The following is a 22,248-nucleotide window of genomic DNA, read 5'->3' on the forward strand; positions in this document are numbered from 1 at the left end:
TTACCTGTCCTTTGTCATCCCGAGAACAGATTTCCCTTTAGGAACCTGGGGTATGTTTCCCATCCAGGCTCTTGTCCCATATAGTTAATGCTTGGCCTGTGCCATTACTTTTGGTCCATTGATGTTCACTGAGCCCCTTTGCTGGTCCAGGTTCTGTGCTGAGCTCAGGAGATACAGAGGGAAATAGCTTCTCCTCTGGATATCTCACAGCCCCACAGAGGGTAATAGATGGGGATTTATCTATTACCCTCTGTGGGGTAAATAAGCAATTTATCACAAAGTGCCACGTGTCACTAGAGCACCCACGGAGAGGTAGGGATGCAGAAGGAGAAGTCAGAGCTCCTTCAGCTTTTCATTCATGTCGTTTGAAATTTGTAGGGAATGAAATTAATATGCCTCTCAAACACTGGAGTATATCCGATGTCTGGGATGTGGGTACTTGCTCGGCAAGTCTGTATTTACCCTAAATGCGTCTCTTTAGCATTATCTCCGTGACTGCAGCCTCTCAGTGGCATCTGGGGTGAAATGTTAAGAAAACATTTGGACATCAGGCCAATAAGTCACAGAGACTATTTTGCTAGTCAAGTGTAGTGACATTTTTAGGGAAGACGCTAGAATCCCAGATAGCCATGGACGATCACTTCTTTAAGTCCTTCCTCTACATACGGGTTGGTTAACAGAAGACAGATCTGAATCTTACTAGGGCGTCCGGGTGTGCTGGTGAGGTGGCAGAACCTTCTCCAAAGACGAATGTCCTCCCTGAGGTGAAGGGGGCCCAGGTGCACATGAAAAGCTCAGGGAAATAAGGAACTCGTAATTAAACTAGAGGGAGGCGTGTCACAGCCATGCTGTGGTCCTGATGGCTGAGGAGCACTCAGATGCTCAGTTTCTCTCCTGGATGCAGCAGTGCTAGTCCTTTCCTCCAATTCAAGACCTTACGGAATGTAGCAAAACCTCAAAAGAGCAGAAATAAGGTGCCTGGCTTAACTGAATTTTCTGGTTTATTAAGAGTAAACCCTTTTGTTAAAGTAAACCCATTTATTAAAAGTAAGCCATTTTTCCCCCTTCTCTGCTCTTGGCCATGAAAATGTCTTTAATACAATCCAGTGAATACCCTTGAATCTTCTGGGGTTTATTTGGGGTTGGAGGGATTTCCCCAGGTTCATTTGACTTTGGTATTATTCCTCATGGTAACAGATGAAATTCAGATGATTTTCTATAACTTTAAACAACTAAATGAACACTGATTATGTATTTATTTGCTATGTGAAGGTTCTGGTTAGTGAAATTAAAGTTTACCAGTACAGTGTGATGCAGGCTGTTTTTAATATCGATGACAAATACAAGAAAGCAAGCTCTTCTGCTGTCTTTCAACAGTTTTGCCACCAAAAAGAAAGAAAATAAACAATAAAGAAGACAGAATCCACTACTTAAAAATACTGTCAAAGTTATTAAAAGTGGCTAAAAACTGACTATTATTGAAAGCTATTCCTAATCCATGTCTGTTATCCGTGGCGCATATAGATTGATGGGTAGAAACAGATGTTCCTAAGGTAGGTATTTCTAAGCTCTTTTTTACTGTAGCCATAGGAATCCCATGAAAGGTTAAAAACTATAATGTATCGCCTTTTCAACTTGCTAAGTTATATTTTCATCGCTGGAGGTAATTTGTATTACTGTATCTATATACCACCTGATTCTACAGTTTGAAAATAGGAAATGTTTTCATTCCTTAGATTAAATCAGTAGAGGTGAAATTCGGCATGAATAAGTCTGAATACTTAGAACAGTAATTTATCATGCTGTTAATTTGCTAACTCAGAATCAATCTTTATTAATTTTGGCTTTACTAATTTTAAATTTTGTGATTAGTTGGATAAAAGTTGGACTAGGGTTATTTTTTCGGATTTATGAACAGGCTTATTAGATTATATAATTGTATAAATAGGAACAATCAGTGACTATTTAAAGCTACTTAAGAGACCATTCTTTGGAAGTTTTCCTGCACTTGAAAAACATTGATAAGCCATTTAAAAATCATTCCTCTCCGTCTAAAGGAATCCTGGAGACGGTTTGCTTTTCCTTGCTTCTTTTATTTGTGATGTATTAATTCCAGGCGTTATTATGTCAGGACCAAGGAATGGGTTTCTAATTAACAGAGGACAACTTTAAACAGACAATCCAGAATGTGACACGGGAATCTTTACCAACATTTGTTTATGAGTTGATTTGGGGCAGCTCAGAACTCATATTTCCAAAGGAAAAAATCATTTAAAATAGTGAATACATTTTTAGATGAAACTACCCACACCTATTTCATTCTTCAAGCAGCTGTGATATTATAGTACTAGTATCTTCAAACCATAATGGTATTATATAACTTACTAGAACTCGAGTGCTAGAGCCATAGTATGATTAAAATGCCTATGGTGGGCTGGCTCACCAAAGTAGTACATTAATACTCTCATCATATTAGTAATTTCTTCACCTATATGAGGGGTAACGTTGGCTTTTTGTACTCTCGACTTGACGTGCATCACCATTTACAACCTTGTTTCTTAGGACAGTGCATTCTACAGCAGATTGCGGTTTATAAATTTGAAGTCAAAGAACACCTGTGTGCATATTTGATTTATAAGAATGAGAGTAAACTGTTTAATAATAAGAATCTTTAGAGATTGAAGACTCTTTCTTTGAATAGTCGTGTATCCCACGATTACGATCCCCATGGCATTTCCATCGTGCTAAGACTTTCAACATAATAATTATGAATTTCAGTTGTTTCACTGAGCAGGGAGGGTTTCAGTTATTACCACATGAAGAGTGGAATTGCTGATTAATAGGACCTTGTTTGTTGATAGAACTTTACTCTTAAAAATATAAAAGTGTACTTTCTAAGAGGTTTCTTTTTAAAAAAATTTTAATAGCACCATACTTGTTTCTCTTCTTTTTTTTCAACTGAGGTGTAGTTGATTTACAGTCTTATATAAGAGTATCCTTTATTTCACAGTTTTTATTAATTCCAGCTAGTCTTCCCCTGGCAAGCCCACATTCATGGAGTTTGTTGAATGTAAAAATGTTCTTGCTTGAAAGCTTACATGATTCTATCCTGAAAGTTAAACTTCAGACCTAGAAACAAGGCAGATACTGGTTTTACCTGGCATGTTTAATGCTTGCCTAAGGTTATTTATGAGCTTTGTATTTGATTCCTTATGTGTTTTATCTAATGTGAGGCCGCAGTGATTCTCATTCTGGTGAGTGGGCACCATTCCTGCCCGGGTTTAAGAGGAGGTGCCACCCTTACACAGGAACCATGGTCTCTAGTCCTCGGGGTCTGATCTGGTGCTCCAAGTGTGCCCACGGTTTGTTGGGTTTTGTTTTTATTTTCTTTTTCAACTCTCTTTTTCCCTTTAAGGACTGTGAAATCCCTTCAGGGCATAAGAATTGTTTGCCCTCTTCTTGGCTGCCCTTCAGAGGGCATGTCTTTTTTTCAGTACTTCTGATAGGCGTTTCCTGCTCTTTTTTCAAATTGCTAAACTGGACAAAGTTTTTGAACCTTGAAAACTGTGTATCCTGATCTACTTTCAGGACCCATGCCAGGGAGTTAAATTACGCTAATTGCTTTTAATCTCCTAGTCACTTCAGTTTTGGTGTGAGAACATTGTGGTATGTGTGAACAGGTTTTTGTGCCAGAAGAATAATCGAAAACCCTTGCTCTGAAAAATAGTGCCATTAGGAGCCAGCAGCAGCACATAATGGTGGCAATTAATGACAATCAGGGGCCAATTTACTGCCTGCCGTAGCTGACATTTTTTTAAAGGAGTGAAACATATGAAGTTTATTTTATTATTATTATTTTTTTACTTTGTGCAAGTATTTTTACATCTGCTTGTGATTATTCTGCCTTGTAACTACCACCTCAGGCCCAGTTCTTTTTAGGGGGAAAAAAAATGAATTCCTTATGTAATAAGTTATCATTTGGAAAATTTCTCTGACAGACCGTGAGCTCTTCTTATGAAACATTCGATACAAAAAAAGAAAAAAGAAAAAAAGTGCAGCTGTAATTCACTACAGGAATAGGGGTTTATAATAGAAAGATAGTGGATCTTATGTATCCAAGTTAGTTACTTTTGTGAGGATGAAAATTTGTGCCTCGTATCTGAATGCAATAATGTAATACGAAGGGTTGCAGCTTAAAAAACCCTATCATATGGATAAACTAGAACTTATACCAAGACAGCAAGGCATCAAGGAGAGCCATTTGGATCTTGCTCAAAATCACTTATTTACTAGAAATATCTTCAGTTTAAGCTCATACTGAAGCATACACCCTAAAGGCAGAGTAATCGTCAGATTCCAGAATATGTATAAACATTATATGTACTTAAAAAAAAAACACAAGTGCATTTTAAAAATTTAAATATAAGGAAGAAATACAAAAGCTATGCATCAGAGACCTGAAAGGCATATTTAACATCAATAACAAAAGGGGCCTCTTGCAGATTCTGAAGTGGTGGTTTTTAAAATTAGAAGCTGGGTATGCTGTAACCTAAGAAGCATATGATGTAGCTGTTGCTAGGGTACGGGGACTGCTTTTGCCAAAAGCTGAGTAAACAAACAAGATAAACCCACGTAAATTGATGGCTCTGGTCCTGACAACTCAATGATCATCTGCTTATTTTTTTTTAATTCTGTGTTTTCTCCCCCTCCAATATCTATGTATCTGACACTTTGGAATTCAGATCTGCTGTCATGAGATTAGTCCGTCATCTTTGTGGTTCTGCTGTTGGCTTTTTCAGTGAAAGTTTGAAGAACGCTGAAAACCCTGGAATCAACCCTAAGACCTAAAAATTTCAGAACAGCTCGTTCCGAGACTTGTGCGTAAGCTGTGAATGTTACTGCTCAGATTTTTAAAGTGTTACTTATTTTTCAGACGCTGTCTCTTTATTTTGAACATGAAGGGAGTCTTAAGTCTTCTCCCTACATGTCACATCCTGTTGGCGCATTTAGATCTGTCCGTAAGTGTTTTTGTATTGCGCCCATATAAAAATGGGGAGGTCTGGTTTGTTTCTTGGAGTGTTCTTGATTTTAGGAGGGTGTTGAAGACTGCCTTGTCAACTATGAAAGGGTTGTGCTAGCAGCACACGGCATGTAACCTTGCTTCTGAAACACAGTGATTTAGGATTGTTTTCATAGCTACTGTGGGTATAATAATACCACCCTTTACCGTCTCGCAGGTACGTTGAAAGGCTAAGTGGGGCGATGTATGCGCACAGGCTTCGAGCTCTTTGGAAGAGAGCTATTTCAATCAGGCGTATAATTAGATTCATCCCATTATTATTGTGCTTCTAAAAATTGCGCAGGGAAGCTCCATGGCAATGCGGTGTTGTGGTTGTATCAGCTCGAAGCTTCCAAGGCTGCCCTCCTTGGAATGGCTTGTGGCTTGTGTAAGTACGTGGTGAGTGGACCATCATTCCATCTTCCTTCGAGAAGGGGTGCTCTGACTCAGATGCGGTTCTACCAGCATCCTAGCAGATGGCAAGAAACAGATTGCAGAGACTTGGAGAAAAAAAAAAATAATGGCCTGGGTGCATGCCACCCACGCTTGGAGCTGCAACTTCAGTTGGGATATTGTCTTATCGATGACATTGTGGGAAAGTCTTCATCCCCTGGGACAAGTGAGCCTTTTGGAAGTCATTTTTCTTTAGGGGTGCCTGCTTTTCTCTGCAACCTCAGCCCTCCCTGCAGTCAGAACTGAAGAAGAAAGTCTTTTGTATGAGAACCATGTGGCCAGAGCTTGGATTTACAGAATTCTCCTGAAGCAGCGGTAGTCTCAGATTGACTCCTGGAAAGCTCAGAGTCTCAGGAGGACTGAGATTATTAATAAGCTTGTATCACTTTTTTGAGTGTTTTAACTTATCATTTTAAGTAATTGTACAGAACTCTTTTTACCAGTATTTTCTCTCGATTTATAGAACTGTGCACAAATACACACAGAGACTCTACAAATACCGTATAGATTTCCACTAGAATTAAATTTGCGTGTTGTGGGAAACTTTTGGTTTCTGTGCACGCTTAGGAATAGAGCCACATACGTGTCAAAAGCTCCCATTCCTCGGGCGCCAAGTGGTTCTCTGCTGCCTCGTTCACTGGTCAACATTCTTCCCCAAGTGGTCTTCAGCAAAGCCTGTCATCAGGGGCCTGAGGCGATGGGGATTGTGGAGAAACTAAACTCCAATTCTTTTCGTTATTACTCTCTTTAAAACGGAGGTTCTTCCCTTCTTTCTCTTTCTCTCCTCCTCTTCCTACAGGCTTTGATCTTAGACAGGTGATGGTGGATGCCACGGTCAGGGCCTTAGAAGATGGGGCAGAAGGAAGAGGCATTGGGTTCTGTTTTCTCCTCCTTGTTGATAGCACTTCCTGAGGCCGAATCGCTTTTCTAGGGCGTCTGCGCGTGTGCCCCAGACCAGGTCTTCTTTTGAGGAGAAGAGCCGGGGACTGGGTACCACGGGGCTGTGTGACCCGGGGTGTCCTCCCTCACATGCCCTGGGAGCCTGACTTCCAGCCTCCGCATCCGTTGGCTCTTCCCTTGCCTTTCACGCAGCGGTCGTTGGTGCCTCTTTGCAAAGCCCTCTGAGAAACTTGAGTGACAGTATGTGTCTTGTCAAAAGAGGGATGAAGAGGAGGGTCAACTTTAAAACCTGACTCTTGAGAGGGATGTCGATGTGCTTATTTTAATCTTGCATCAGTACCTTGGATGCTCTTGCCCCATAGACCCCCCCAGTTAGCTAGCATGTTTACAGGACCATTTTGCTGATGCTCGAACCCCCATGTGCTCCTCCAGAGGACCACATCTCCTGTTGACCCAAGTTCTGTTTCTTGGGGACACCTGAACCCTGTCCCTGACACACAGGCTTTTTTGACAGCGACCATGTCTATCATCTGAACTTGAAGGGGAGACTCCAAGCAGTCTAAGCCGTTACCCCCGACTTGGCCAGGCTCCAGGCTCTTGGCAGCCTCCCAAACGGGCCGGCCTTCCAGGGGGTGGGCGGCGGGTCCAGGAGCCCGGGCTTCGTTTCCTCTGGGGGCAGTGCCAGCCCTGGCTCAGCTACTTACCTGTTTGGCTCTGATCAGTGAGGGCATGACCACTAGGCTTCTTGGTGTTCCTTGTTTATAACCAGAAAGGGAGCTCCACCAGAGAGGAGTTTTTTACAAATGAGAGTAGCCAGTCAAGTTAAGCGGGGCCAGGAGGAGAGGCTGCCACCTGAAATGATATGAGAGGTGCTAAAGGGCCCCAGCTGTGCAGAGGCCACCCCTCGGGCCGCCTGCCCAGGGGAGGACCTGGGCCCTGCCCTTCTCTCCTACGCCTGGCTACGGCCTGAGCCATGTTGCTTAGCTGCTGGGTCCTCCCTCTCCTGTCTGCAGAGTGAGCAGGGCCGATCAGGGGTTGGCAGGTAGGTGATGTAAACGAGTGAAGCGGGCCGAGGGCACATTCTCGTCCATTGTGGCTTGACACACGTGGCCCTCTGAGTACCACTGTGACTTGGGAATTGAGAATTAGATCTCGGTGTGAGAAAAGTTTCCAACAGCGCATGCACCGTGATACACAGCCACTGATATTTTTGCCCTTCGTGTGGGAGAAGGACCCTGGAGCCGTGGAGTCCTGGAGGGCATGTGGTCCGTACATAGGGTCACGACTCAGCTCCATTCAGGAGTAAAGGCCCTGGGCTATGCCAGTGTCAGCCTGAAACAAACAGATGGCCAGATGTTTCTCCAGCAAAGATGGGTTTATTTGGGATCAGCAGAGAATTGCAATTCAGGGTCTGCAGCCATGGGGAGCCACGGGCAAATCCCCACACAGCAAGGGGAGGAGAAAACTTTTATAGAGGAGAAAAGGAAGTTTGAAGGGCCACGGGAAACAAAGAGTCCCTGGCTTTCCATTGGCTGAGTCCTGGCCAGGAAAGAAGGGGAGTCTTCCTGCTTCCTGTTGGGCTCATCACAGGGTGTGAGAGCTCCCCCTTCTGGTCTCCCAACTCTATTTAATTGAGGTTTCTGTTTATTAATTTTTTACAGTATCTTCAGATTTTTTTTTGGATGCTGTAAATATGTGAAAATTCCCCCAATTTGTTTCTTTTTTTTTTTTTTTTTTTTAGATTTATTTATTTTTGGCTGCGTTGAGTCTTTGTTTCTGCTTGCCGGCTTTTTTCTCTAGTTGGGGTGAGCGGGGGCTACTCTTTGTTGCGGTGAGTGGGCTTCTTGTTGCGTTGGCTTCTCTTGTTGCGGAGCACGGGTTCTAGAGCACAGGCTCAGTAGTTGTGGCACACGGACTTAGTTGCTCCACAGCATGTGGGATCTTCCTGGACCAGGGCTCCAACCCGTGTCCGCCTGCATCTGCAGGCGGATTCTTAACCATTGCGCCACCAGGGAAGTCCCTCCCCCAATTTCTAAAAACACTATACGGATTAAAAATGAAAAAAATAAATGTGTGAGTTGAATTTGACCAATTTTCCATCTTTGGGATAAAAACCAATCCCTAAGTTCTCTTTTAGCTCAGAATTTTATGGGTCTTGGCTTCCTGTTCTCTCTGAACGAGGACCCTGCTGTTCCAAGTGTGTTCTGTGGTCCAACACATCAGCCTCTCCTGGGAGCTCGAGAGAAATGGAGAATCTCAGACCCCATCCCAGACCTACGGGATCTGCATTTTAATACAATCCCAAAGATTACAGTTTGAGAAGCACTGGACTAGAATATCATTTCAGGAAAAGTTCTGCTAAATTATTTTGGAGTGGGGGGAAAACATGAACAGTATGTGAGAACGAATCCAGCCTTTAGATTAATTCACTGATGGAAAGAATGAATGGGTCCAAATATATGAAGATTAGTGTGGGTGAAAGAAGGAAACAGACCTGTAACTTCAGTTGGAATATTGTTTTGCATCCTATGGGCACCGGGGTGGGATTCATGGAAGCTCTGAGCTTCTGGTTGAGGATAAAGGATTTTTTTTTGTTTTTTTTTTTTAACTCTGTTAAGAATTCTAAACACCTACCTGATGCCACACTGTGCTTAACTCTTTCACATAATTTATCCCATTAAATCCTGACAACAGAATTTTGCACTAAGAATGATCACTGGAATATTTTAGACTAGGAAACTGAGCTCCAGGCAGCTTAGGAAGTCATCCAAGGCCACCTGCTAGCCGCAGAAAGAGCTGTGATTTGCACCCAGGAGAGCTGGATCCCCACCCAGAGAGCTGTCCAGCTCAAGCTCCTTTTCTATAACTTTGCCAAGGCCGGGCCTTGCTGGAGATAGTAAACAGTTTTTGATTGCTTTTGGGAAAGGTTTTCTCTTAGGTCTTCAATGGAGGGTTTGCCCCATAAAAAGTGAGAGCAGTTCCAAAGTAAGAAATATTTGTCACTCTGTAAGGACCGACTATTCTGTTTTAACAATTGTTTCCTGCTCTTAATCCTGGAAGTTGGTTCCTGATTTTGATTTTGAATTCCAATTGCAGACAATAGCAAATCGGGAACATGCATGCAGTTTTGGTGTTGAAACAAAAGTGAATGAGTGTGAATTTAAAAAGGATGTTCATTGTGCACCTTTTATGAAAAATCTTCCTCTATAACGACTTCTTCAATTTAGTATTTAACATTTCAAAGGATTTTGAAGGACTCTGCCTTCTCAAAAGTTGCCAAAGATTTCAACTATTGTCATCATTAGACTTCAAAGCGGGAACTGCAGGCGATTTTAATGCCACTGCTTTTAATCCTAACCTTTGTATTGAGATTAGGAACACAAAGCATAGCCTGTAAGGGGTAAACCTAATTTTTGGGGGGGGGGGTTTGCTTTGTTTTTCTTTTACCCAAAGAATTACAATGAAAGCCCCACTCTCTGGAATTGTTCCTTACTCATTGATAGCTTTTTTTTGAAGTTGTAAGCTGTGATGAAATCTGCACAATGGTATCTGTCATGTAAAAAATAGCTGGAGTAATGAAAGGACTTGGCACTTAACAACAGTCAACGTCAAGTGCTCACAGCCTGTTTCCACAAAAGATAAAGAGCCACAAATCTCTCTCAAATTAACTTGTATGTGTCATTAGTTTCGTGTTTGAAGGGTATATGTGTGTGTGGGGAAGTTGGTATAAATTAGCTGCAGTGACCTCAGACAGCCTCATCCCAGCCTCCGCTGACCCATTGCCCATGGGACCCTGCCCGCCTATTATAGCTGCTCTCCCCACTCCCTCTCCTCGTCCCGTCCTTCCCCACCTCCCTGGACCCTGGATGCACCATTCACACACCTTCCTACTCTTAGCCAATACATCAGATGCAGGTATATGTACAGTGTTCCCAGAGAATAAAAATTCCCAGAAACGTACTATGGAGGCAGCCACAGAACTCCCTCAGTGGGTGGTTTCACCAGCAGCTGAACATCTTACATGGGTTGAGAATGCGACAGGCCAGTGGGATACGGTTAGTAACTTCTCTTCCGATGGTGGTTCTGTCGGTAAGGCTTGTGTAGCCGTAAGTTAAAGTAAGGTACATCTCAGCGACGTCATTTATCATTAGCAATGTTGGATCCCTAGCATTTGTGGTGCACATTTCCCCATTTTGCAATGGACAGCTGTGTATACTAGCTTCTTGGAGAAATCTGGAGCAGAGTTTTATTTTTTTATTCTATTTTATTGAAGTATAGATGATTTACAATGTTGTGTTAGTTTCAGGTGTACAGCAAAGTGATTCAGTTACACATATATATATATATTTTTTTTCTTTTTCAGATTCTTTTCTATTATAGGTTATTACAAGATACTGAATACAGTTCCCTGTGCTATACAGTAGGTCCTTGTTGTTTATCTCTTTTATATATAGTAGTGTTATCTGTTAATCCCAAACTCCTAATGGAGCACAGTTTTAGGAGTTACAAGTGGCATAGTTGGTTTGCTGCTGCTGAGTCGAGGGAGAGGGGAGCGGGAACTGTTTGAGGTGTGTGGCTGGCTTCACAGGAGGCTTAGGGAGTGAGATAATAAATAGATGGTAAATAGAAGAGTTATACTTGGGAAGAATGGAAATGAGGACTATGAAAAGGTGAGAGCGTGTTATGGTACAAAGAGTACTGAATCAGAGTCAGAGACCTGGGGCTTCCTCCACTTTGGGCTGCCAGCTTGCTGCATGGCCTTGGTAAACTCACTCCGTGCCTCATTTTCTTGACCATACAATGCAGGTGTAGGAGCAGATGGCCTTAAAAGTCTTCTCTGCCAGCTATCAGACCATTTGATTCCAACCTAACATATCCAGGCATAAACCAGTCAACCAGCCAACCAACCAAACAAGCCAAAAGACATGATGGGGAGGACAAAGCATTGTGCTAATTTTGCAGAGGAATTGAAAGATACTGTTAGAATTTTAAAAAGACAATGTCATGGCCAGATCAGAGACACAGGTAATTTTTGTCATCTACACGAACTATACCAGAAAAAGTGTGTTTGGATGCCAGGAAGATGGAAAAGATAAGACTGAAATGTTTAGGTTGGGATCAACGTGGGATTTGTGCCCATAAAGATAAGAGATGGAGAGAGATAGACCCAGAAAAGGTAGTGAAAGAGACAGCAGAAAGATTAGACATTATTTTATTACTTTCCTCTCATTTTAAAATTTGAACCTAAAGTGTGAAATTTTAGCATCTTACCTCTGACACATAAAGAACATTGTAGGGGAGTAGATTTGACTGTTTGGTAATTTATTTCTGAATAGGATTTAGTGATTTTTTTTCCCATCTGTGTACACTCTCAGGAGGAAATTTTTCCAAGGAATACGTATTACTGTTGGATGTTTAAAATTTAGACCACTGTATAGATAGCAGTTAGTTTTGTCTCATTGGTTGGGTTTTCTTGTTTCAGGTACCAAGTGAAAGAATGAGGGTGAAAATTTCTTTAAATATGACAAACAGTACAGTAGGGTGGTGCCAACCTCTTAAAGATCCTTTTCACCTTCAATGAGATTGAAGTAAAATTATCTTATCTGAGCTCCAAGGGCTGCTGAAGTTACCTATAAGCTCAGAGATTGTCCAGGCAAGAAGTACAACCTCAGGCACCAGGAGGGAGAGGAAATCTTAAGCCAAATCATGGAGAACAAGAAAAGGCTTGTTCAGTGAATTGAAAGGACATCACTGTGGCACATTTTAGGCTCTTAAGTATTTGTTAAATGACTAAATCAAAGTGTTGTTTTTTGAAAACCAGAATTCAACATGGGTGTATATAGAAAAGCCTAATAAAAATATTGCAATCTCTATGTAGGATGCTGTTTAGTCAGAAATGCACAGAGTAATTTTTCTATGTTTAATTGTGTTATTCTCATCCTCACTCAAGCCTATTTCATACCACGATTTAAATTTTCCATCTGATTTTATTCTCTCTCTGGCATGTGAGCCATCACCCATGTAGCTTCGTAATACCGGCAGATAATGACCAAAATTATTATAGATAGATATATCTTTAGGCATCTCCGTTTGGGAGGTGGAAACTAATTTGAACCAACAACTTTAAAATAACTGATTTTGAGTGGTTTGAGCTTGAACTGACCTAGAACTGAATTAATTACATGTAATGAGGGCCCCAGCTAAAGTACCATTCTGCAATATGCTTTATGAGAAGTATGGGTAAGTGACAGATATTAGGGCTTCAGATCTAATGTACATAAATACCCAACTCACTGTTCTGAAAAATTACAGTGGAATTCTTTGTTCTAAAACAGATTCCAGTCTATTCTCTCTTTATGAGGACTTCCAAATGGAATTTGGGAAACTGAATCCCTGAGATGAAATGCCATTCCCTTGATCCACGTCAGACCTGGCTTTGTTTTTCTGTATATGGAGTTTTCTGTTCTTTGACCCTTTACTCTCCATTTATATCGATCTTTATGGGTTCTTGAGTTCTGGGTTCCCACTTTTTTTTTTAGCAATTACAAAAGCAAAAACAGGGCATTTCCCAGACATAAAACTCTTTCCCATTTCCCAGTAGGTCAGTTAATCCTGGGCCATTGCAAGAGTTCAGAGAAACTTAATTCAGTTAAATTCTATCACTTCATTCCATCCCAGTTCTGGAGTTTACCTCTGGCTGCATAAAGAGGAAACAAAGCCAAGACTTTGGCCAACGTCAGAAAAATATCTTTCTCCCAACATTTAGGTTGAATGCTTAGTTCTTGTAGTTGGACAAATGTGTTGTAGAGTTTTAGCAGCTGTTAGGATTTACTATGCCTGAGTTGCCCTTTAAACTGCTTGTCTGGATATTTTGCTGCTTATTTTTAAGTGGGCTTCATATTTCATAGTATCTTATAGCTGGAAGAGACCTTGGGAAACTTCTGGTCTGACCCATTTGCTTTAGAAATGAAGCAACGAAGCCCACAGAAGTCAAAGGACTTGTTTTAAGGTCACAAAGCCAGAAAGTGGCAAAACCCAGGCTAGAACCCCAGTTGCCTAACTCCTGTTCCAGTGTCTTGGTCACTGATTTCAGAATAGGATGTAGTGATAGTTTTCACCTCTCTTCAGACTCAGGAGGAAAATTTTCCAAGGAATGTATGTTATTGTTGGAGATTTTAAAAACTTAGACCACTTTATATAGCTGTTACTTTTTTTCCTTTTATTTTGCACAGTTTGTAATGTGCAGAAAAGTAGAGAGAGTAGAAACACAAGCCCAATAGCCAGCTTCGACAATGTTCAATTCATGATTCATCTTGTTTCATCTATATCCCTACCTACTCTCCCACCCCAGGTTATTTTGAAGCAATCCAGACGTCGTATTATGTCACCCATAAATATATCAATATGCACCTCCAAAAGATCAGCACTTAAAAAGCATAACCACAATACTATTATTAACTGAAATAAATTAGCAGTAATTCCATAATGTTATCAAATATCCTATAGTTTGTTTAAAAAAATCTGTTATAAATATTGTATGACCATTTTATTTCAAATATATTTTTCCTTTCAAAGGCGAAACACATGCAGTTAAGAATGGTGGGCATTTTAGGTCAATGAAAAGAGAGAGGGGCTATAAAGGACTGTCAAAATCACTGATAAAAACATGCCACGAGTTTACAATCACCAAGGAATTTACTAGATATTCACTTGATTTTGCAGTATTTTAATTCTCCTTTCTACCTAAACTAGTAAATTTTAATGTGATGTTTTCCAAAGACATTGCAGCTGTTGTCTTTGTATCCCTTCAAGTCAAGTATCAGTGTATGAAAGAAACTTGTTACCACGGAAAAGGAGAAAGTCGTGGCTATTTTTGGTGGCAGGTTCGTGACAGATTTTTCCTTTGTGTCAGCGTATGTGAATACCTTCAGCTCCTAGAGCTCTAGTTTCCTAGCATGGGATATAAAATATTTTATGGTTGGGGACGCATTCTCTTCACTACAAGTTAGGGGAGACATGTTGATTCTTTTGGGAGACACGGTTGATAGTGCATTTCTTATTACTTCAACTCCTTCTGTTAAATGTCTTCAGTGATGGAAGCCAAGAGCCGGTTTTGAATGATGACCCCATCTCATTAACACATTCAGATGGGCGTGGAATTTGAGTTGCAGGATACAAAGTCCAAAACAAAAAATCTCCTCAATGCTTGTCTGCAGTAATGAGAAAGTTAGGAATTTTGGCAAGCTGGCTAACGCCAGAAATGTTTACAGGAGGCTTTTTCTTCCTTAGAGAAAAATTAGGAAAAGTTGGATCCTGGGGATGAGAAGCAGGAAGCAGGATTTTCCTGCAGGCAGCAGCCATGAAAGTGAACACCCCAGTGTATAAACCAGCTGGTAGAAAAGAAAAAACTTAGCCGTGGAAGTACAGCTGCGTGCTTGGTGTTGTGTTCCTGTCATCACACACCCAAAACGAACAGTGGAGAGAAGTGTGATCTGAAACGCGCCGGAGACTCGCTCTATCTAGGTCAGAGTCACTTCCGGGACATAATACACCTGTGTCACGTGGTTACTGGGGCCACGGCCAGCCTGGAGATTTGCTGAAAGTTTTTCCTCCCACCCCCATCACAGTCATCAGTTGGCCCCGCACCACCTTTCCAAATCTGAACCAAGTCCTCCCTCCTCATCTTTTGCAGTGTTCGTTGTTGTTGTATGTTTGTTTTACCTCTTCTCTCTGCCATTGGTTTTGGCTGGTCTAAGAAGGACACGTGTTTCAGAAAAAAAAGAGAGAGAGGGATTACATCACTGATAAATCCTGTAGTTGGAGCAGCTGTTTTGTGACCACCGGGGTCTCCGAAGGCCTGCCTTGTGCCATCCTTCCCTCCTGTGTGCGGCCTCGTCGCCGGGCTTGAGTTATGGTGATTCTCCTGCAGCTGTGGGACTGCGCCGGGGCTGGCTGCCTCTTCTTTGCTGTGTTAGTGGTGCCCAGGAGGGAAGAGGAGATGCCCCAGCTTCTGGAAGCTAGAGACGTGGACGTCCAGCCCGGTGGCTGAATAGCATCTCTGTGTCTCCCTCACTGATAGGCCATCTTCCCGAGGTCCTCCTCTTTCATCCTTTTGCTGTGTAACTCTCTGACGGTGGGATTTGTAGGAAACCCTCCTTTAAAAATGCAAATGTCTTGGGCTTCCCTGGTGGCGCAGTGGTTGAGAATCTGCCTGCCAATGCAGGGGACACGGGTTCGAGCCCTGGTCTGGGAAGATCCCACGTGCCAGGGAGCAACTAGGCCCGTGAGCCACAACTACTGAGCCTGCGCGTCTGGAGCCTGTGCTCCGCAGCAAGAGAGGCCGCGACAGTGAGAGGCCCGCGCACCGCGATGAAGAGTGGCCCCCGCTCGCCGCAACTAGAGAAAGCCCTCGCACAGAAACGCAGACCCAACACAGCCAAAAATAAATAAATAAATTAATTAATTAATTTTTAAAAAATGCATTATGTCTTTAAAGTTCATTTATTATATTTGGCCAATAGCTCAAGGCCCCAGCCAATAGAAAGTCCCCTACACAGGGGCACTGTAGCCCCCTCTATGCCAGTGTTTGCATGGAAAAGGACTTTGAGTCCAGTGTCCTCTGAGGCTGCTGGCCAGAGGGAGTGAACTTCTCTGGCCCCAGAGATTAGGGCCCAAGTGACAGGGTGGGCACAGAGGATTGTGGAAGGGAATAAAGAGCAGGGGGCAGAAGGAGGGGGCCCTGCAGGGTATGAAAGCCAGAGGCCGTGGCAGCGTTTCAGATGGTTGCCAGAAGGTGTAGACAGATGCCAGATAAGGGTCTTTCAGGTTGGTTCTTGCAAAGCAGAAAGGATGGGCATTGGGAAGGCGTCCTTGGAGATGGGTCTTGTACCCAGGAGATGCTTTGTACATGGGGTGTTTCTAACTGTGGGGCTCCCTGGATGTTTCAGCAACACACACGTTGAGAGAAGAAATCCTGCCTGCGTGTCTGTGAGCCCATCGGGGGTACTTGGGGACACAAAAGAAGTGGGGAAAGAGCTGGCGCTTAGGCAGCTGCTCTGTGTCTGCAGCTCTTGGCACACTGTCACAGGGCTTCCCAGGTGTGAATGAAGAGAGAACCAGGCTGGAATTAGGCAGGTATTAGTAGGGCAAGATACATAGCAAAGGAGGGGCAACAACTAAGTCTTTTTCCTCTAACCATCTTTCTCTCAACTACCTGTTTACCCTCTGAAAAGCACTGCCCCAAACACTGACATCCCTCTGCTTGAACATAGAACAAACAATCCTTGATGACAACTCCCATCATCACCTCCTTTCTTCTCCGCCTCCCTCCCTCCTACAAATACTCGTTAAAAGCCTTCTACGCATGAAGAATCATGCGAGGTCCTTGAACAACACATTCCTCTCCATGTTGTGAGCCTTTTCTATGGCACATCAGCTCAGGACCGTTATGTGATGGTCCTGATGCAGGGCTGTGCAGCCCTGCCCTGCACGAGGATGTCTTAGCTGGAGAACATCATTCACATCAGGGTTTTTTGTTTTTTTAAAAAATTTATTTATTTATTTTTGGCTGTGTTGGGTCTTCGTTTCTGTGCGAGGGCTTTCTCTAGTTGCGGCAAGCAGGGGCCCCTCTTCATCGCGGTGCGTGGGCCTCTCACTGTCGCAGCCTCTCTTGTTGTGGAGCACAGGCTCCAGACGCGCAGGCTCAGTAATTGTGGCTCACGGGCCCAGTTGCTCCGCGGCATGTGGGATCTTCCCAGACCAGGGCTCGAACCCGTGTCCCCTGCATTGGCAGGCAGATTCTCAACCACTGCGCCACCAGGGAAGCCCCACATCAGGGGTTTATACAGTGAGAGAGATAAAGTAATATGTCCTTAGAAAGGAAACTCCCCCCCTACCACCACAGTTGTCACTAAGGCAGTGTAAAGGCTTCTAGAGGCCCAGAATCGACCTTCCTTTCCCCGTTTATAATCAGACGAGTTGCTGCTCACGACCAAACCCTTCACCAGTCGTTAGCAGTTACTCTGCTGAGCGCACTACATACATTTTCATATTTATTCTTCACACACATTAAGAGAAAGCCACTTTTCCCATTTTACCTTGGAGGAAACGATGGCCTAGCAGAGATTTTTGGACTTTGCTCAAGGTTATGCATCTGATAAGTGTTAGATCCAGGATCTTTTTAATACCTGAGGATGGAGGCAAGTATCTTAGACGCATCTGTAACCTCTTTCACCGTGGGAGAACAATAGGGTGCTGGAGATCTCCATTTTCTTTTTATTTATGAGACAAGTTCATTTTTCAAAGGATGGGGATTCAAGGCTCCAAGCAAGAACCCCCCCCCCAAGCCTATGCCCCCCAAGCAGTACTAATAGTGGCTAACATTTGCAGTGCCTTCTCTGTACCAGGCATTGTCTAAGCAGTTCATGTGGATTAATTGATTTGAATCTTACAGCAGCCCTGAGTTCTATTATTATCTCCATTTTCCAGTTGAGGAAATTGAGACTCGGGGTGATCATACGGGGATGGTCAGTGGCCCAGTGCATTTACCTGGGCAGGTGGCCTCTAGACCCTGTACGCCCCGCCTCTCTGTTGTGCCCTCCAGATCCCAGGTATATCAAGGCCCCGTCCTGCTTGTTTCCTCCTGGCCTTGAAGGAGCGCGGAGGAGGAAGCCTCTGTGAGGTCTGGCGGAGACAGCAGTGCCTAGCTGGGATCTGGATGTGTGCTCCTGCCTGCTCTTTGCCAATCCCGTGGTTACTTCTTATTCTGACTTGCTTATTTATGGGCCCTGGGGCTTGGCAAGCAAGAAGCTAGAGGTTCACACAGTCTGCACAGGAACAAGACAGATTCTTGTTCCTGTTAATGAGAGTTAAACCTCTCAAGTGTTGCTTTTCCCCCACCCCTTTCTCCCACTTCATTCTTTTGAAAAGTGTTCAAACCCCGCAATTATGCAGGTGGCCATAGGGCAGAGCTGATTTACCCCTTATTTCTTGGGCTAATTTGGCTTTGGACGAGGGAAAGGGGCAAATGCTCCCTTTCTCTCGAGCACAGAAAACAAGTTGGCTTCTTTCCTGTGTAAGTGATATGCACAGGTTTTCTCAAAGGGGAAGTTTTGCTTTTATAAGCTGCTGAAAAAGTTCTTGAAGCATTATTGGGCCATCTCGCTTGGTTTACTTATTTTTCTGAATGAATCCAGCTTTGGTTTAGGAGTTTGAAGGAGTCCAAGGATTGTCATCAACGACACTGTTACAGGTTGAATTGTGTGCCCCCCAGATTCCTATGTTGAAGTCGTAACCCCTGGGACCTCAGAATCTGACCTTATTTGGAAATAGTGTTGTTACTGATGCAGTTAGTTAAGATGAGGTCATAATCGAGTAGCGTGGCCCCTAATCCAATGTGATCGGTGTCCTTATAAAACAGTGAAATTTGGACACAGATATGCACTGAAGCGCCAGAAGCTAGGAGTGAGGCCTGGAGCAGATTCTACCTCCCAGCTCTCAGAAGGAACCCACCCTGCACACACCTTGATCTTGGATTTCTCCAGAACTGTGGGACGGTTTCTGTTGTTGAAGCTGCCCAGTTTGTGGTATTTTGTTCTGGCAGCCCTAGCAAACGAATGCACACGAATTCTCACCTTAAGCAAACAATAAAAATGAAAACATTAAGTTAGTAAAGTTTGATGGGCCTGAGCCTTTGAGCAAGGTGAACTTTCTTTTTTCCAGTATTGCAGCAACTAAGAATCGGAGGACCTTGGCACTGGAGGGCCCTGGCTGGGGACGGGCACGAGGTCTGCAGGGGCACCTGCCGGGCGCAGCCTGAGTCCAGGGTCACTGGCTCACTTCTGCTTCTCTCCACCGACACTTCCTCTCCATTCATTCTTGACTTCCGGTCACCTGCACAAGCTCCATGTCCCAGGCTGGTCTCCTCTCAGCATGTTAATTTCTCTCTCCCTTCCTACCTTCCTACCTCTTCCTTTAAGTCTTCCTAGTTTGATAAAGATATGCCAACTGCTTCCTTTCAGCTCTCTCGATCTGGAAGTGAAATCCCCAATGCCCTCTTGCAGAAGAAAGACCCCCCTAGTTTTCGAATCATACCTATCCTCCACCCCTCCAGTGCCCTTACCCTTTGCCTGTATATTTGGATGCCATATTTTATGCCTCCCTGGCTTGTGTCTGCCCCACTTCCGCCATCCATTAGGTCAGGTCGGAGCTGAGGTGGGACCAGCGTGGGTGGGGAAGCCAGCGACAGGTAGGCCGAAGTTGAAGGTGGTACCTTCATTTGGTGGGAGGAGAGCCTGGGTGGCATGCCCACACTGTGAAGGGGAGATAGACCACAGTTAGAAACACAGGTCAACACATAGAAGACTTCAAAACAGGGAGATCTGGCCAAGAATCAGAGATTGGCGAGGAGATAGAAAACCAGGCAGACTGATCACATGGGCCTGGGAGCCAGGGTGAACTCAGGGCAGTGTGTATGGTCTCTGGCAGCGCCCGATGTGTGCGTGCATGCCATTGGGGGACTGAGTAGGATCAGAAAGGGTGGAGGCTTTACCTCTTAGGAGGTACAGAGACCGTGGGACCATGCCATTGTGTCATCTGAGGTTAAAATCCCTGGGATTTAAGGCCCCAGTCTATGGAGGGCTTTGAGTGTTGTGCTTTCTACAATATAATGCTTCATCAACGGTACCAATTTTTACTAAAATTTTACTCATCTTCTCTTTGGAACTTTAATGGTTTCCAAATCTGCTCTGTGTTGGAGGATGGCCACGAGCTGTGCCAAAGGGGATGGGAGAGGTGCCCTGCATGGCGGGCCGGCCCCCTGGAGGGTCCGAGGTGCTGGCTTAGGCAGTGTTGTTGAACAGACGCAGCTGCTGGTGGTCTGTGCACGGGTGGAGGGTCCCGGATCAGTGGGGAAGGTGAGGGAATACCTGGGCATCTCATTTGGTGGGTGTTTTCTGCCCAGACTGCAATCCTTTGTTTTTTGCCCAGCAAACACCAAGTAGAGCTGCGTTGCTACTTCTATTTTTCTTTAGTCTTTGGGAAACAAAACAAGCTTTTCTCCCCCAAATAAGACTTTAAGTCTTAATCAGGTAAATACTTAGTGAAAATCCTTGACTTTACTAAGTTTTAGCCCACTTGCTCATCTTTGATGGCAGGGACTTCCTGGATACAAGACTGAGCCAAGAGCTCTACATATATTATCTTATTTAAATTGACCACTATATATTTTTACCGTTCTTATTTTGAAGATGAGAAGACCCAGGCTTATAGAGGGTAAATAATTTGTTCAGGAACACAGAGGAGGTAAGAAGCTGAGCCAGGACTTAAACTGGGGCCTGACTTCAAATTCTGTGTTTAGCATTGAACTGGCATAACCAATAGTGTCAAATTCTGAGTTCCTAAGAATTTCTTTTTACTCTTCCTGTTGTTCCAAAGTAAAATTTTACCATGACTTGCTTTATTATCATCTCAAAGTCACAAAGAAATAGAACAATGACTTACCATGTATTTATTGTTACTCTGGCCCTAATCAACTCTTCTAAGTATCAATAAAAGTGAGATGTAGTGCTTTCCATAGCCTTCAGAATGTCTGCATATTTCTCATCGCTTTATAATAGCACGTCATGGTGTTTGAACCAGGAAAGGGACACGGCAGCTGTTGAGTGCAGTTCTCACCTTTTCTAAATGAAGATATTGAGAGTCATAGAGGTTTGGTGAGTTGACTACTGGGAATTATTAAAGGCTGGCATAGAACTTCCGTGCTGGTGTTCTTCCTCCTTACTTAAGTGTTCTTCACAGAGCTCTTATCTTCTCCAGTACCTCGTTGAGGTTGGTGGGTAAAACAATACAGGAGCAGAGTAGTTACGTGACACTTGCTCAAGATGCCAGAGGAAGTTCGTAGTGGAAGGAAGACATGAGCTTAAGAACCCTGGGACCAGCCTGGTGTGCTCTCCATCACCCCCACCCCGTCTCCCTGAGCCTTGCTGTACTGTGCTGCCTCTTAGGGGTTGCCCTCTCAGCAGGTCTCTGAATGGCCACATGGCCACGTTGCCTTAAGCCCACTGATGAGGGAGGAAGGGAGGGAGAGGAGGGAGGGAGGGGGAGAGAAAGAGAGAGAGGGGACCATCACCATATCATACATGACTGATTGTGAAAATGGTAAAGGATGTCTGGGAACTTTTGTTTCATGAGTGTGTGTGTGTTTCTTTTAATGGTCTCTATTTTTCTTTTTTTTTGGTGAAAAACTCAGATTTTATAATTATTAAGAAATTCTTCCTGTCAGAGACAAAAGAAAAAGTGAGCTGCTTGATTCCATTTCCAGCAATATAGCAGACCGTATATCCTCAAAAGCCCCCGGATTAAAAAAAAAAACCACTATAAATTTCCAGGTGAAATATTTCATAGCATTTCTTGGCTCTTCAATCTCGTAAAATGCAAATCTAGCTCCATCCACATTTCTGTACCATTAAGCTAGCAACTCAGCCCCAAGGGAACTGACCTGTTCATGCTGAGCAAAGAAACTGGTAAACAGGGTAAACTGCAACAAGGTTTGACTATTTAAAACAGTAAAAGAAAGACGGGGGTTGGGGGGGGGACAGAGAAAGGAGAGGGGGGGCAGGAAGGGAGGAGGGGGGAGGGAGGGAGGGAGGAGAGGGGGGAGGGAGGGAGGAGAGGGAGGGAAAAGAAGCAGGAGATGGAGGAAGAAAGAAAGGAAGAAGGAAGGAAGGAAATGAAACAATAACTTGGGAGCCAATATATGTTTGCACAGAGTTGAATCATTGTCAGGTATTTGTGTTGTTTGGGAGAATATGGAGATGGTGATTTATTTTAGATTTTTT

General features: G+C 43.6%; 1 protein-coding gene across 9 annotated transcripts in view; it reads left to right on the forward strand.

Annotated features, from left to right (window-relative positions):
• STOX2 (storkhead box 2) overlaps window positions 1–22,248 on the forward strand; it is a 205,978-nt gene that overhangs the window by 66,861 nt on the left and 116,869 nt on the right. The gene's annotated exons all lie outside the window — the stretch shown is intronic.

The sequence above is a fragment of the Balaenoptera ricei genome, chromosome 21 (genome assembly GCF_028023285.1).
Source record: "Balaenoptera ricei isolate mBalRic1 chromosome 21, mBalRic1.hap2, whole genome shotgun sequence".
Lineage (NCBI taxonomy): Eukaryota > Metazoa > Chordata > Mammalia > Artiodactyla > Balaenopteridae > Balaenoptera > Balaenoptera ricei.